Below are 18,241 nucleotides of genomic sequence, written 5' to 3'. Positions count from 1 at the left end.
CTATAGTTTTTCATCACGTTCTGACACTTTTGCGTATTACATTGTATCAAAAGGTTTTTCCAAGCTTTGACTTTCTATAACAGCATCGTTACTGTGTAATATATACATCGGAATAATTCAACACACAGTTATAGCTCGTTTTTATTCATTTTTTTATACTGTTTATAAAAGTTATATTGTGTGATGTATTGTCGTAGAGAAACTTTATTCACTTGGCAGATTATCTCCCTGCAGGAATCATGATCACAGTATACTCAGTTCTGATAAATGTTTGAAGCTTTTTCATATATATTTGTAAATATAATCAATAGCTCTTTTACATAGCTGTACTGACCTTTTATGTATTATGTAGTTTTGTATATCAAGAAGTTTACTGCAGGTATGTTTATTGTGACTAAAATTGTATGCAGTTAAATGTAACTTAATGTAAATGTATAACTTAGTGGAATCGGTATGAATGACCGATGAACCTAAGCCTGGCGGATGAAATACCGACGCTGGAAGGCCGGCACATGAAGATCCCGACTAAGGTAAGGAAGATCTCTAACCCTCCCCTCTCCCCCTCCTAATCCTAACCCTCCCTTAGGGGTGCCTAACCCCAATCTCCCCTCCTAGTGCCTAACCCTAACCTCCCCCCAGGAGTGCCTAAACCTAACCCCCCTCCCCGTGCCCTAAACCTAACCCTCCTGGTGGTGCCTAAACCTAACCTTCCCCCGATGGTGCCTTACGCTAACCCTCCCTTTCCCTAGCCTAACCCTAACCCTCCCGGGGGGTGCCCTAACCCTAAGTTCTCCAGGAAGTCCCTAAACCTAACCATCCCCCCACCCACGGCTATCAGCTCCCGACGCCCAGCTAATACTTAAATTCGGTATTCCGGGCGTCACAATTTTGGCGTGGGGATTATGATAGGCGTCAGTATTTAGACGCCTATCATTAGTCTATCAGTCTCATGCCGGGATTTCACTGTCAGGAAGCCGGCGGTCGGCATTTCGACCTCCGGCTTCCTGACTACATGCCACCTTAATGTACATTTTAATTTGATCTTTTTTTGTCTAATGTAAATAAGAAAGGCTGACTGTATAAACAGGACTGTAACAATGGGTGTGTGAGCAGTGCACCTGTATTTGGCATGAAGGGTGCCTAAAACATCCCCCTGCAGCATGCAGAACTTCTCAAAAGCCCCCTAGAAGCCACCTATGCATTTAATACTTGGAAAGCAGTAAAGCAATAGCTGAAAAAAATTGCTTTCAATACTGCATACAAACAAACAAAATTAAATCTTTGCTAAACTAACAAAACTTTGTATGCCCAAAACTTTGCCCAGAGTCATACAATGACACCCTTCTCTCAATGTCACTGCGACTGGCCACTGCCCTTTTCTGGTGTAAATAATAGAGGTTAAATTACTGGTACCCCCACACCCACTCTGGACACTGCTGTCCCCTGTGGAATGCTCAGCCTCTTTGCAACACATTTGCAACAGTCCTATAACACAGAATATCTGTGCATCTGCTTAGCCACTGCCCAGGAACTACCAATACATTCCAGAGTCCGTGCGGCTCAATCGGTCCATCGTCTCTGTAATCAGACCCCGTGGGACGCGTGCGCTAGGTGACTTTTTAGCAATTTAGATGCATACACAGTATAAATATATTATACATCGCTAATTGATCTTCATCATTGCATGCAAATCAGAATAAGCCCCACAGTGTGGAATAGCATTCTGCAGAATGGGGAAGCAAAACATGTGTCACTATTGGGTGCACTAGATTAAAACATACCTTATAATTCAAACATCTAAAATTCAATCAATTCCATATAATGTACCAGCGAGTTTTTAAAAAAATCTAGAAAAAGTGAGAAAAGAAATATAAAATTCTAAATATTAAAATATTATAAAAAGCTGTACACAGTTTTTTTGCCATATTTTAATATTTAGACTTTTATATATTTTTCTCTTTCTATATTTTTTATTTAAAACTCGCTAGTACATTATATGGAATTAATTGCATTTTCGATGTTTGAATTAAAAGGTATGTTTTGCGCTAGTGCACCCAATACTGACACACTTTTTTTCACTTGTTTTCTCTTTCTGTTATGTAATGTAACTTGTACCGTGTCCAGTGGTAGCACCCCCTTGGATATACTGACACAAAACTAAATAATTGGATAATAAGGGTATCTTCATAATGTTATAAGCTACATAGGAACCATAGGAACACCTTTGCGATAGGAACGTGTATCTGTGCAGTGAACATCACACCTCTGTAAAATGGTCTTTTCTACAGCAAAACTTCGATTTGTGGAAAATTTCACAATGATTTTCACTCATCTCAGTCATCATCTATTTCAGGGGTACTCAACTGGACTTCTTTAATCTAGAGTTGTGCGGTTCAGTTCTCCAGAAATAGAAATCCACCCAAATTTCATGAATCTGGACAGATATGAGTCGCGCTTCAGATCTTCCTGCGGCTCAGACTTCAAAATTTTAAATCCGAATATCGGGTTTTAGGATTGTAAAAATTACATGATTTTAGCTGTTTTTAAAAACTTTGTATGATTTTTTTCCAAAATCAAAACCAAAACACTTGATGTTGGTTTTGAAAAAAACCAAAATACGAAAATTAATCCAGGTGAGCTGATATATTTTGTTGGCTTAGTGCACAGGTTCTCAAACTTGGTCCTCAGGACCACAAACAGTGCATGTTTTCCAGGTCTCCTCACAGAATTAGAGATGAGCGGATCGGATTCCGGCTCCCTCCTCAGCGTGTGACAGCAGAGCGGACGGCGCGGGAGCGGGGATACAGGTAAGTTTTTTTTTACTTGTGCAAGGGCCAGGGGCGCTACTGGGGGGGGGGTGTCTGCTACTGGGGGGGTCTGCTACTGGGGGTGCGGGGGGGCCTGCTACTGGGGGGGCTATACTACTGGGGGGGTCTGCTACTGGGGGGCCATACTACTGGGGGGGTCTGCTACTGGGGGGCCATACTACTGAGGGGCCTGCTACTGGGGGGGCTATACTACTGGAGGGGTCTGCTACTGGGGGGCCATACTACTGAGGGGCCTGCTACTGGGGGGCCATACTACTGGGGGGGCATACTACTGGGGAAGGCTTACTACTACTGGGGGGGCCTACTACTGGGGGGCCTGCTACTGGGGCAGCCTACTACTGGGGGGGCCATACTACAGGGGGGGCTACTACTGGGGCAGCCTACTACTGGGGGGGGGCCTGCTACTGGGGCAGCCTACTACTGGGGGGGCATACTACTGGGGAGGCCAGACTACTGGGGGGGGCCATACTACTGGGGGGGCCTGCTAATGGGGGGCATACTACTGGGTGGCATGCTAATGGGGGGCATACTACTGGGGGGGCCTGCTAATGGGGGGCATACTACTGGGGGGCATTCTACTGGGGGCACTGCATAGGGGACCCTACTACTAAGGGGACTGCATAGGGGGCACCACTGCTGGGGGCATTGTGTAAGGGACACCGCTACTGTGGGCATTGTGTAAAAGGGTCACTACTGTGGGCATTGTGTAAAAGGGGCACTACTGTGTGTCGTAACATAAATAAGAGACACTACTTTATGGTGTAATGTGAATCAGGCCCTATGTGCGGTGTAATGTGAATAAGATTGTGCACTGTGACAATGGGCCGCAGCCCACTATGTAAACAAGTACTGTGATTCTGCTGGCCGTACCCCACTGGGTGGGTGCACTACTTTTCATTTCTGCCACTGCTGTGTGGCAATGTGTCATAGATGTGCTTTATACTGTGGTGTCTGTGTCGTTGTGCCGCTGCTTTGTCGCTTAGTAACCAGTCAGCTCACTGCAACCTTTGGCCAATAATTTTGAAAACCATATTATAAGCTGTGAGGTTGTCTAAATTGACTGGAAATTAATGTTATTGAGGTTAATAATACTCTAGGAAGAAAAAAAAGACCAATTTATGTGATTTTAGCTTTTTTTGTAAATTTTTGTAAAAAAATCCAAATCCAAATCCAAAGCCAGTCACCGCAGTTTGGCAAATCCAAATCCAAATCCAAAGCCGGACGACGAATTAGAACCAAATCCAAATCCGGCAAAAATGGTCCGGCGCACATCCCTACACAGAATCAATAGTGATATAATTATCTCCACCTGTAGATCTTTTAAAACATGTCATGAGTAATGAATACACCTGTGTAGCTGCTGGGTGACCTGGAAAACATGAACTGTGTGGGGTCTTGAGGACCACGTTTGTGAACCTCTGGCTTAATGATTACCCCACCTGTTTCCACAGACAAAAATCCCAAAAACATGACCTGTTAGGTGTATTTGAGGGCTGGAGTTGAAAACCACTGATCTATAGGCGCATGAACTTATATAAAATGATATTTTAATTTAGAGGATTAATTGGGTATACACTCATTATAATTCAAAACTCCTGACCTCAATATTATGATGCTGAATTGGGGGCATGTAATTCCGCAGAGAATGCTAGCCCAAGAATAGCAGCGAGTGTCAGTTTTTAACACAATCTTACATGGTTTTTGTTATTATTTCTTATTTGAAAATTGCTTAATATCATTTCACCACGTCACTTTACACAGGTAAAGAATAATTTATTCTTATACTTTATACTAGGGGTGTGCAGGCTCGGATAGGTTCGAATTTGCAGGTCGAGTTTGGATTTTTCCCACCAAAAATCGGGTCTCAGAAAGAGGAAAAACGTCATCTTTCATGGACAAACATCATCATTCCTGGACAAAAGTCCATGGAAGATGATGTTTGTCCATGAAAGATGACGTTTTGCCTCTTTCTGAGACCCTATTTTTGGAGGGAAAAATCCAAACTCGACGTGCAAATTCGAACCTATCCGAGCCTGCACACCCCTACTTTATACCATGCCTGCCCCCTATAGTGAAACTTGTATATCCAGTCAGCATGTCAACATGGTCAAAATGTTGACATCCACAAATGTCGAAATAGTTCTTCATTATGCCGCCATTGTACTGTCGACAGTCAGTATGTCGACAGTACAATTTAATTTTATATTTATGTTTAGGGTTAAATATTTTAAAAAAATGGTATGTAGATATTCTGACTCTCGATATATTCAGAGCATGATGACATTTTGGTGTTCGCATTCAGAATGTCGACATATCATACCACACCCAACGTTGCTTAACATTGGGAAAAGTTTTCCAGTAAAAGAAACCATAATCAATGTCTGTTATATATTTACATGGAGACTGCAGTATTTGTTACCTATTCACAGCTGCCGAATTCCCTTACAGTGTCTGCATCATTTCCCACCTAGTCATCTCTGAGAGAAAATTTCAAGTATTTTCAGCAAATGTACCAGGAATTTCTACTTAGACAACACTTTCTCAAATATAAGACATGTAAATCACTATAGAACACTTTAATTTAAAGCAGAAAGACTGGCATGTCTCCTCAATGGTGCCAGAGGTAAGAAAACAGCGTCTGTGGTTCTTCTCAGTTTTATTACCCCTTTAACTGCGTTGCTGTTTGGGATATTTGTCAGAAAATGGCGGCTGTACATCTATGGAAAAGTGCTTTTGCTAAACATTATGCCCTCTGGATGCACTAGGTGAACAGATACTGTCTTATCGGGTTATCAAGATAAGACCACTATTCCTCCACAAACTAGCAATGACCTGGTACTCTGAATCCAAGTTCTGGTATGTATGAGAAATTCCTAAGACCGGCCATAAATTGACATGTCCTCAAGTCATTAAATCTTTGTACTTACAGACCTCTATTCAGTCATGTATGATAATCAGTTTATTTGCAAAATATATCACTGTTTTTTTTTCTTGAAATAAAGAACATTACTACATCATTTGCCAAAAACAGAATCAAAGGTTTGTTAGATGGCACCAGATTTTCGTAATGCCCTGGAAAGTTTACAATTGAGTGCTGAGGTAAATTGTTAAATAAATATATAAAAAAGTTGCTTTCATTTCTTATAAAAGGAGCTGTTTTTACAGAAATACCAACTCTTCCCACCAGAACATCAGTGGTTCGTCTGTTGTTTCTTAGAAAGAACTATCAGTGCAGTTGTCTGGAATAAAAATGTCAAAGGTGATAAGACCGGGCTGCCCAGAGAGAGTCCAATGTAATTTGATTGTGGAATGTTTTTGAACAATACTAACATCTACTCTCCTTTTTTTTGTCTGTGTCCTTCACATTGACTTCAATTCGACATAAATCACTCATAGGACCTGGGTGCTCCTCCAGCCCATTCCCCATCCAGATATTTGTCACAGATAATTCATAAGATACAGCTTGTGTCAGGCTGATAACTCTTCTAAAACAAATCCACTAAATTATAAATAAAAGTAAGTACGTAATCAAACAATATTCAAAAAAATACCAAACCGTAGTTTCAGGATGCTTCCTTCTACATCAAACACTCCATTCCTAGATGGTGCCCTGGTGAGCTCCACTGGAGGATATCTTGCTCTATTATGACTTCCCTCCTGCACTATACGTAAATTTCTTCTTCAACTTACATCGGAGAGATTTCTCTGACTTTTTTACTTCTTAACTTTCTTCTTCACTATCAATTGCCAGGCAAACATACTTTACTCCTCTAATATCAATCCTTTAACTCACTTCTCTGCCCAATCTTCACTAGCACATTTCCATACTCCAATAAATAAGCACTCATATCTCCAACTCTAAAGAAACCATCTCTTGACACAGATTGTCTCTCTCTGTGCTCTCACTCTCGACTCTGTGCAATCAGGCTTCCACCTCTAATTTTCAACTGAGACTACACTAACAAAATGATCATTCATCTTCTTGCAGTAAAGTTTGAAGTTAATCTCTCAATACTCCTGGACCTCTCTACTGCTCTAAACATTGTTGATCCCCCTCCCCCACCCCCTTTCTCCTGCACACCATTGCCCTGCTCGACACACTTTATTCCTGGTTCTGTTCTTACCTGCTGAATCGCTCCTTTAGTATTCCTTTATTATCCCGTGAAAAGTAAAAGGATACCATAGTGCTCACTGATTTCAACACAAAGTGGAACATTTATCAACAAGTTTTATCAGACGCAACGAGTTTTAAAACTCCTTGCATATGATAATGGTGCTCCAGCCAATCAGCTCCCAACTGTCATCTGTTTGAAAAATGACAGGAGATGATTGGCTTGAGCAACATTTAACTAATACTTAACTAATTGTGTAGGTATTTAATTCATAACCAGATGTCCATTGTTTTTTTTATTTCAAAATGTATACAGTCAATCATGGAAGTACTATGTGTGCAAATTGACTCAATAGTGTAGAGAGGGTGAGAGACCATTAATGTCTCCCTACTTCCTTTCCCCCCTTCACACAAAAAATGTAAATGCTAGTTGGCAGACTCTCAAATGCATTGATCTATACAAAATTGGATGGCATGAAAAGATGATTAAGATTTAACAATAGGGACCCTCTAATTTAGTAGATAAAAAAGTACATAAATGTTGTTTGATAATAAATAAAAATACATTTATTTGTAAAAAGAAATATAAAATTGGCCTATGTTGAATATTATATACCAACAATGCTTAAAGAATATACAAAGAAAAAAAACAAAAACAAAATAAAAGACTATAAAAAGTCAGATCATTTTGAGGGATAAAGAATGACTTCCCTTCTGCTCTCTTAAGGTGCCCATCCACTTGCCGATAATACTGAGCGATTGCACGATTTACGACATCGTAATAGTGCAATTGCTCAATTACCGGCTACAAATCGGGCACTTAAATGTCTAAAACGAACAGTGTGGCGCGCGCCTGGTGGTCGTTTCCGACATCTATCATCGCCCAAACATGACGGTCAACTGACAACCGTCGTCAGGTTGACCATGTTCAGGGATGACTGATGTGCTTACACTGAACATCTGAACGTTCAGTGTATGCACTTCACCCCTAGGGGACGACAGCATGATTACGATGTCGTAATCGTGCCATCGTCCCAGCATCTACATCTACAAGTGGATGGGCACCTTAAGCTAGACTCTCACCCATCTGTAAAAGCTGTAATCCATCATAAATGCTGCAGAAAGAATATATTTTCTCTCACACCTTTCTCCATCTGCTGCATCACTTTGCAAAATCCTACACTGGCACCTTGTGTGTTCCAGAATCCAATTTAAATCACTTTCCCTTACCTACAGAGCCCTGAGCAACGCCACCCCTTCATACAGGACAAATCTCATATCAATATACACTCCCTCCTGCCTCTTAGATCTACTTCTGGCTCCCACCTATAAGACTTCTCAAGTGCTGCTACCCACTGAGGCAGCAGCACCTCCTACCCGCTTGGGTGAAGGAGAAGAGTAGACAGCTGTAGCCAGTTGGGTCACAGTGCCTGCGCAAAGGATCTGGCAAGCACTGGCATATGCGCACAAGTGGTGGTGGAGCCTCAGATGTGCAAAGCAGCAACTTCTAGAGAGTGCATCAGATGCAGCCCCTAGAATCTGGGTAGGTTGCTCAAAAGGTAGAGGGTGGCTTCCCACTAGAAGCAGGCTTTGCTAATCATAGCCAGGACTGGCAGTTCCAGGGGGAGAAAACACCTCCCTCTGGGACAGCCGGTCCTGTGTGTGACTGGCAGGTAGCGCTTCCAATGGGAAGCCACTGCTAGTCACAGTGTAACCAGTGCAGTCACAGACTGCAGCTGGCTCACTGAGGTGGTGAATTTTACTGGGGAAGCTGCAGTAGGGTTATCACCTCATCCCTTTAAAGCTGGACACATGGGGATTACAAAAGTTCTGTGATGGTTTAAACCCAGGTGAAATGGAGACTTACAGATTCTGTGTAATTCATCTGTGTCCAGCTTTAAAGTGTTGAGGTGGCAACCCTCATCTGCAGCCCCTAGGTAAAATCCGCCACTGCACTGAGGAGTTTCTCTACCGCACCCAATCAGATTCTCCAACAGCCTTTAAGTCGTTAAACACTCTGTGGAACCCCATCTATTTAGTAGAGCTTACCCTACCTCTACCTCTACTTCCCATGCCCTCACAACTGTCAGAATCTCCACGCTGAGCACCACTTTTTTTTCTATTGATTCATCCGTGTCCTCCTCCAATTAAGTTGTGAGGGCGCTCATGAGCACTGTCCTCAATATCCATTGTATCCATTTATGTTGTGTTTCTGTATTATGTACTGCCCTGATCTTACCTACTCTCTTATAACACTATGTGAGTAATAATAATAATACATCCATTATTATAACCTAACCATGCCTTCCCACAAAGTCATATATGAGGCAGCACACACACACAAGAAGGTGATAGTCACTACACGAGGGAGTTTATCACATCCTTTGGATCTGCTTAGCACTTATAAAGTGCTTATCTATTCCTACCTATCAATTCCTACCCCACTATACCTTCTAAAATTGTCGCAATTTAGCGTTATGAGTCGCACAAGAAATAAATGCTTTAAGACTTTGAGTGTGGTTCCAAAACACAAAAAGTTATTATTCAATATAAAAAACAGATGGTTACACGCTGTGATCTAAATACAATTAGCGCAAATAAATTATACAGACCCAAGGTACAGTCGTTACATGCGCATGCTCTCTGGACCCAGATACCGGCATCAAAGTAGAAACCTCAGTCAACAGCAAAGCAAGCAGACTGGCATCCAGGTTTAGAGAGACCACATATATACACTAGCAGAGATAGACAATACAATAGAACAGTTTGGCATGATTCCATTGGTTCTTCTTCCTGGTTCTTCTGTTACAGTACAGTTCATAGGTCAATTCGTATGGACACAAACCAGCCTCCAACAGCTCTTTGTGTCCTGTTTCCCGCTGCATAATAAATCTAAGCTGGCTACATTACAGAGTACATTTTAATGTTTAACTCTCTATAGTCCATAGATGGCAGACACATGTTGGGATCTTCTCACCGATGATACCGGAAATCTGCAAAGACACAGTGGATCAGTACACCACCAAACACGGTCTGCTTACCATGTTCTAGACCTTAGATATCAAATTACATTTATTTCACAACATTAATAATACTGAATAAACCTTGAATATTTTGCACTTTAATGTTAGGGAACCTTTTTATGTAAGTGTGCAGTGTGTAAGTATTGGAGAATGAGAGAAGACGCTAGTTAGCATTGTGCGACTGCGTGTTTGTGGAGTACACCATGGTAAGTGTTTTGCAGGGTTGATAATTTTATATGTTTTAGTGACTGTCTGTATTTATATGATGAGGACTTTTAACTTCTTTCTATTGCGTGGGAATCGCACAATGCTAAATAATAGCATCGCCGTATGTACTTATAATGGGCGAGTTTCACTAAAAATGGCTGGGGCGGCCAGTCGCAAAATGGCGTCTCATTGCCATTCGCAAAATGGCTTTGTGCAGATTTAATTTAAAACCGATCCTGTCTCAGCCAATTATCCAGCTTCGACCTGCTTAACTCCCAAACCATCACCCCTGAACTGAAAAGACTCTTGGAATCCAAACATGGAAATACTTACCACATTCCTGGCAGGCGGAGTTGTGGTGTGATGTCAGGAGAGTCTTCTGAAGTCATAGTTGCAAGGTATGTCTATAACACTACAAGTTATGAATAGAGTCAGGGGCATAAGCTATAACGAGTGCAGGATGTGCGGTGCACACTGCTCACCCTTCACCTATAAACTATAATTACCTCTCCACCGACACTGCAGAAATCACAGGGAAAATGGCGTCGGCCCCATTTTCCCAGAGACAGGAGCATGTGCTGGAGCAAGAGAGGAGCCCCACATCAAAACTTCACATGGGCCTCCTCCTCTCAAGATGACCCTGTATAGTGGGGAATAATATACCCCATACTATGAAATATAAAGAAAGTAGAAGTCACAGAAACCTGTTTATTTGCCTAAGCCTACTTTAATATGATCACAGATCTCATTTGTGACTTCCACTCTAGAATGCGTTATCCCATATTTATTATATTATTATATTAATATACAGTATATAGGATGACCTGTAGAATTAAATAGAAGTTATGATCAGGCATCCCTAAGTTTCTCACTAGGGAAATAGAAGAGATATACATATCATCATTGACTTTATTTCCAGGCTGATTCATCACATACAATAAACTATTCAAGTTGAATAATTCAGAGTAATTCAACAGTGCTTCAGCTAGCAGAGTGGCTGGCCTGATATATGCTGTAATTACTTTAATTGGCACTGAGTCATAATACAAGTAATCTCTTTTACCCTGAGAAATGAATGCATGTTATGTAATCAGTAAAACGTATGCAAACATCGTTTTTGGCCTAGGCTGGTCTATTGTTTCTAGTAAATAGTCAACAAAAGACGTTAGTTAATTCAGTTTTTACATTCAAGACTTCAGGCTCCCATGAGAGTGTTGTAGGCCCAGTTTGCTCAAAGCAAGACCAGCTCCATCTTTATAAAGGTTTATAGCAGTGAAGTGCACGGGCCCTCATGTTTTGATTTTGGTTCTAATTCATCGTCGTGTTTTGGCTTTGGTTTCGCCAAAACCACCCTCACATGTTTTGGTTTTGGATTTGGATTTATTTTTTTTTTAAATTGATAAAAACAGCTAAAATCAAATAATAATGTCCTGATTTTATTCCTACAGTATTATTAACCTCAATAAATTAGTTTACAGTCAATTCCAGTCAATTTTGACCACCTCCCAACTCACAATATTGTTCACCAAAATTGACCAAAGCCTGGCTGGCTGAATTAAGCAACAGAGCAGCGGCACAAACACACAGCAGTTTTAAAGAATATAGCACATTGCAACACAGCAGTGGCAGACAGGATGGCAGTTTAATAAACGAAACAATCCCAAAGACAGAATGTTTTTATTAATCAAGAACTAGATCAGATAGAGGCCCGAGGACAGTACAGGGAAATGGAGGTGGAGTACATAGTGGAAGGCATGTAAAGCATTGATTGATTGATTGATTGATTGATTGATTGATTGATTGAGAAAATTTAATTTGAGACGTGGCCTTGAGAGAGCTGTTTTGCAGCAACTGAGAAGAGAAAAAGCCATAAAAGAATTCCTGGCAAGGGTTGCAAGAGAAGATGGCCATATTATCTGCCCTCTCCTCCCTCTTCCTAATTGGGTAATATGCCCTTGCAGTACATTTATGAGGTGCACCAGAGAGTCTGAGTATGAGGGCAACTAGCACAGAGACTCGAGGGCAGTACAGGGAAATGGAGGTGGAGTATTTAGTGGAAGGCAGGCAAAAAAGAAGGATCGATTGATTAATTAAGAAAAATAAAATTGAGATGTGGTCTTGTATCTTCTTGTTCATATTACCAAAAAATACAAATATGCTCCATAATTCTGTTTAATAATTTATAATTTGTGAGGCACCACATTATTTCTGGTTAAAAATATTTAGCAAATTGGTAATGTGTTAGAGCAATGACCAATAAAAATGTTTGTCTATGCCAAAAAAAATGTCACCAATGCCCCCAAACAGCCCATAATGAAACAAAAAGCGGTCCACGATTAAATTGTCCTTGGAATATGTTGTATATTAAAAAGGACATGTACAGTTTAACAAACCAAGCAGTTCAGTGACAGGGACTGTCACTTTTGTTGCTGAAGTTCTTGGTTTGTTTGGGACCCCACAAAACAAGCTACTAATTTTCTTAAGGAGGCTAGCAGCAATGTTAATCATCTATACACTAGGAAGATGTCATTATCATTCTCATCCGCATCACCCTCATCATTGTTAACATCATCATCATCATCATCATCATCATCATATGTGACATGCTTAGTGTATCACATTGAGTCACAGTAGAGGTCTCAATGTTGGCAATTTTAAATTTTTGGCAGTAATTTTTTCCTTTCTTATTAGATGTGATGTTTTCTTTAACATTGCGAAATATCGTTTTGATTTCAGGTGCTCTTCAATAAACTTCATGTCCTCTAGACCATCAGTACTGGGAAGATGATGTTTTGCCTCCTTTTGGGATCCAAACCCATCGGGAAGATGCAAGAGCTGCTCTGGTTCAACTCAGAACCCCTAAGTTTGGGTGTAATGTGTTTCCACAGAACCTGAAGCTCACATCTCTAGTCTGTAGAAGCAAAATGCCTATATTTTGTGGCAGTATATTGCTTATACCATGAGTTATTCAAAACATAATTGACAGACATTCACAATCACTACATTCGTATAAATTAGCAAAAGTAAAACTGAATGGGGGTGTATACGTAAGCAATGCATCGACATGACATTTGTGCAACCCACATAGATTGAAGAGAACCCTGAAAAGGTGTGTAAAACGGGGTGAATAAGTGTGCAACTGTATTGTTCACTAAGACATGACAACGGAATTGCAATCATACTCATTCATGAACGTATGGCTCAACGTCCCATGGCGAAAACATGTAGGCTGATCTCTGGTCCACTCATCCCACATCCACCAAGACTTTGCCCATATTTCATGATCCAAAGCCCCCCAATTGCTAAACTCTGCCACTTCTGGGCTGCCCTCAGAGACTCTCCCTGCCTTGCGGGCTCCTCCTCTGTGACCAGTGCTGGGTGCTGCACGATCAATAAGAGTGCAGCACCCGGCTCCTGTTCACTGAGAAGGATATGGCATTTTGGTTTCACCACCTCGGAGGGTGACAACAGATGTGGTCCACACCCCCTTAGTGACGCCACTGGTTGGGTGCAAGCAAAAGAACATGTACTTTTAAATTTAACTAACTGTGGAGATTTTGTTTTTGAGGGGGAAGGGGAGATTCTATGCTTTTATAATGACCCCTGAGACTAAGCTCTATGCAATGCTGTGTCAATATACCCTGTAACCACACAGATTTATATAAAATAAATACATAAATAAATTAAACATACAAGTTTATAACAAAGCAAAGAATAACTTAATTTCTTTCAAAAAAATAGCAGGTATAACCTAAATGGCCAACAGTGTTGTCTCAGTATTGCAGACAGTTTTTGACCCCATACACAACATGCAAAGCATCATACAAAAAGCCTGACTATCTAAGAGGTATCACGTATCTTTTATATTTTTATTTGGGATTGTGGTTTATTTGACGTAAATGTTTTGTAATCGTTCCATCAGCTGAAAACAACTGTTGTTTTTCTTTCGTATACCCACATTACTCGGATTATTAGTAATTGTTATTTTTCGCAACATACTACCCAGTAATTACTGTTAGGATCCTCACACGTTTAGTGTTTGGTGGCAATTATGACGGCTTTCTGCGTGTTTTGCTACAAACATGTTTTGGTTCAGCTCTAGTGAAGTGTAAATGGAAGTAACAATAACATTAGAAAAATTGAAACTCTTCTGTTTAGGTGTAAAGTAATTATGCACAAACATATTTAAATGCAATAAATAAAAGATCATATTTATACAATTTAATTCATTACATTTTTACTTTCTTGTATTATTATTATCATTTATTTATATGGCACCACAAGTGTTCCGCAGCGCCTTACAAAGTACATAAACAAATAAGGTGACCAGTGACTTATAGTACAATACAATACAATACAGGACAAAGAACATGGATAATATACATTGCTACATTAGCGACCATAACACCCAGACAAGCAATAGAGCAAAGCAGCCAAGTGTTAGGTGCCCTAGTGAGGAGTAAGAAGTAGAGGAGAAGCACAAGAGGGTAGAGGGCCCTGCTCGTAAGAGCTTACATTCTATCTCTGCAAAAACATGATGTCATTTAAGTTTGTATAAACAAAAAAGAACTATGACTACTTTCTATAAAGCAAGGATAACCACACTTATTTTCTTACGTCTGTGGGCACTGGCCCTGAAAGTATAGCCAGTATGGCTTGATTGCTCTGTGGATCACCAAAACTGGACAATTGAGTATTGGAGAAATATCACCTGTGGACGGATCTTGCAGCTGCTGGCAATGCGCATGCTCTGTAGTCAGTCTCACGCATCTATAGCCGCGGCCCACACACATCTCAGGCACATCTCCACTTGCGGATGTATGGGTGTAACCACTAAAAAAAACAGACAGTCCCAACATAACCACACTTTAATAATTAAATTAAGACATTAATGAAGCAAAATTGACCAGTATATTAGGAGAAAATGTAAAAAAGTAACTAAATGAACCTTGTTGCCCTAAAGTATTATTACCAGGGCTGTAGTGTGCGGTGGAGTGGCCAGTTCAGTCATCCAGGGCACAATACCCTGAAGGCGGCATGGCCATTGCCCCTGCCTGTAAAAATAATGGTGCCCACCTGGACACAGTGTCATGCGCCACCTGGCTCCCACTCCTCTACTTTACATTAGGAGACACTTCATACCATCTCATCCCCGAGAGAAGAGGTGTTGCCCTGCCAGCCCAGGGGAGAGACAAAGACAGAAAATCTGAATTTGAGTAGAACAGAGGAAGAAGAACATGTAAATGGAGGATCGGGTAAGAGAGAAGATAAACAGACATTTCTATCTGTTTGAAGTGTCTCAGCAGGGGAACCTTGGATATCTTTATGGTGAATCTGCATTTATTTTTGTTTGTCAGTCCAAATTCATGCAGCCATTTTATCTGTCTTTTGATAATCTAGATTTATCGATGTGTCTAATTTATCATTCATGTAATGATTTTCTATACATTGCATTATTTTGACAATTTCTTTCTTCGCTATACTTATTTATTTTTCACTTATATTAGTTTACTCAGTTTTGGTCTTCAAGCAACATACATACTATAAATCTTTTTGGGGCGGTGAAGAGATAATGCCACCAACTCTTTAAGGAAATATATGGAGGAGGGTAGGTTTATATATGTTATTAAAAAAACATTCTCCAATCTGCTGGATGTCATGTGACACGGTTGTGAAGACTGTACTGTCTGTTATGTAGGCAAATATGCCCCTGCCCAATGGTGTATTATGCCCAGAGGGGCCAAATTCAGCTCCACTCTCCATGTAGAGGGAATGTAATGGGGAATTTCTTACCCTCCGCCAGTTTCACCATTTTCCAGTAATATTTTGGAGGATGACAGGGGCGCAGAAGATATCAATAGCTCTGGCACAGTGCCAGGCTATTTTCATTGCCGTGTTGTGCCATCTTTCAAAAGATATTTTATGTAAAATGGTGCCGCCGGCACTGGGGGATGCTGCATGGGATCTGCGATGTTTGTTATAGGTGCAGGGGTGCAATGCAGTCCCCACTCCATTCAGGGGCCCATGTGCACTTGGTGTATGCTGGGCAGAACTTTGACCCGGAGAGCAAGTTCTCAGTCTTCCACTGGATGGATTTGAACAAAAACTTTACAGAGTGGTAACATTGGATCCCAGAAGACACACTAGAGGTTTGAGGTCCTGGTCGGACCTCCTGTTGGTGTACGTTGGGCAGAGTTTTGACCTGGGGATGCAGAGCAGAACTTTGATCCAGGGAACCTGTTTTGGGCCTTCCACCAGATGGATTTGGATAAAAATTTCACAGAAGGGCTGGCAATTCGGTTAATTATGCCTAATGAGGTGGTTGGGTTCCTGATCGGACCACACAGCGGAGTGTGCTGGGTTGAACTTTGACCCAAGGAGCCTGTTCGGACCTAGAGAGCCTGCTCTAAGCCTTTTACTTGATGGATTTGGAGGAAAACTTCACAGAGTGGTAATATTGGATCCCAGAAGACATACTAGGGGGTTGATGTCCCAGTTGGACCTCACGTTGGAGTATGTTGGGCAGAACTTTGACCTAGGGAACCTGTTCTGGGCCTTCTACTGGATGGATTTGGATGAAAACTTCACAGACTGGTGTCAATTGTTCTGCGATGCCTAATGGAGTGGTTGGGGTCCCAGTTGGACCTCATGGGGGAGTGTGGTGGGCAGAACTTAGTGAGCATGCTCTTGGCCTTCCACTGGATGTATTTGGACAGCATCACATAATAAAACTTACTAATTTGAAGATACACCCCTGCACCGATTGGGATAAACCTTGTAAGGTGGTCCAGTTGGATCATGGGCAGGTTTTAGAGAGGTTAGGGTCCTGGTCAGACCTCCCATTGGTGTATGCTCTGTAGAAATTTGATCTGGGGAGCCTGTTCCGAACTTTTCACTCGATGAATTTGGATGAAAACTTCACAGAGTGGTATCATTGCATCCCAGAAGACATAGTAGGGGTTAAGGTCCCAGTCGGACCTCACGTTTGTGTACGCAGGGCAGAACTTTGACATGGGGAGCAGAGGCGTCACTAGGGTTGGTGTCACCCGGTGCTAGAACTCATGGTGACACCCCCCCCCACCAAAAAAAAATAAAAACCTATATATCAGAAGAAAAAAAAACGCACACAAGCCTGGTTCAAATTTTCATTGGGTGCTGAAGTCACATAAGGATTCAATAGACATAGATATCATACAAAACATTTAAGATACAGACCAGCACACCACCATAAGTTGCAATAAATATATATTTAACTGTCCATAATAAAGTACATTAGCATATTTAGCAGCAATGTATACAGAACATATTTGTAAATAGGCATGTTACTTATCGAGTATAACAAAGCAGCCATGTCAGTCAAAGCAGCCATTTGCTGGGGGAGGGGCGATAGCCTGCCCAATAGTGACTATTATCTGGCTACCAGGTCACCATCGTATCATGCCGATGGATATCGACCAAGACGGTTGACATGGCTGCTTTGTTGTACTCGTTAAGTAACATGCCTATTTACAAATACGTTCTGTATACACTTGCTGCTAAATATGCTAATGCACCTTATTATGGACATTTAAATACAGTATATATTTTTTGCAACTTATGGTGGTGTGCTAGTCTGTATCTTACATTTTTTGTATGATAGATATATATATATATATATATATATACACACACACAGCAGCGGAGGGTGCAGCATTGCATGCTCTTCCAGATAACACAAATCTGGCATTAAATTTGCAACGTTTTCAGTGCTTGTTTAATCAGGCTAATTAACACAAAACAACTCTCACCTTAAATAGAAAACTACAATTCACCACGTGTATGCCGAAGGCTGGACCGGGACCACTCACCCGGCGCAGCCGCGCACAGTCTGTAACATCATCGCGTCCTTATACTTTATCACCAGTAGCGCACCTTTTGCAGGGCCCCAGTAGTGCCCCTCATTCAGTGCACCCAGTAATGCACCTTATGAGTGCCCCCTTATGTTGTGCACCCAGTAGTGCCCCTTATACAGTACCCCCAGTAGTGTCTTATACAGTGCCCCTTATAGCGCCTCTTATGCAGTGCCCTAGCAA

This window comes from Taudactylus pleione, unplaced genomic scaffold (assembly GCF_031769625.1).
Source record: "Taudactylus pleione unplaced genomic scaffold, aTauple2 ptg000161l, whole genome shotgun sequence".
Classification (NCBI taxonomy): Eukaryota; Metazoa; Chordata; class Amphibia; order Anura; family Myobatrachidae; genus Taudactylus; species Taudactylus pleione.
This window is presented reverse-complemented; position numbering follows the sequence as displayed.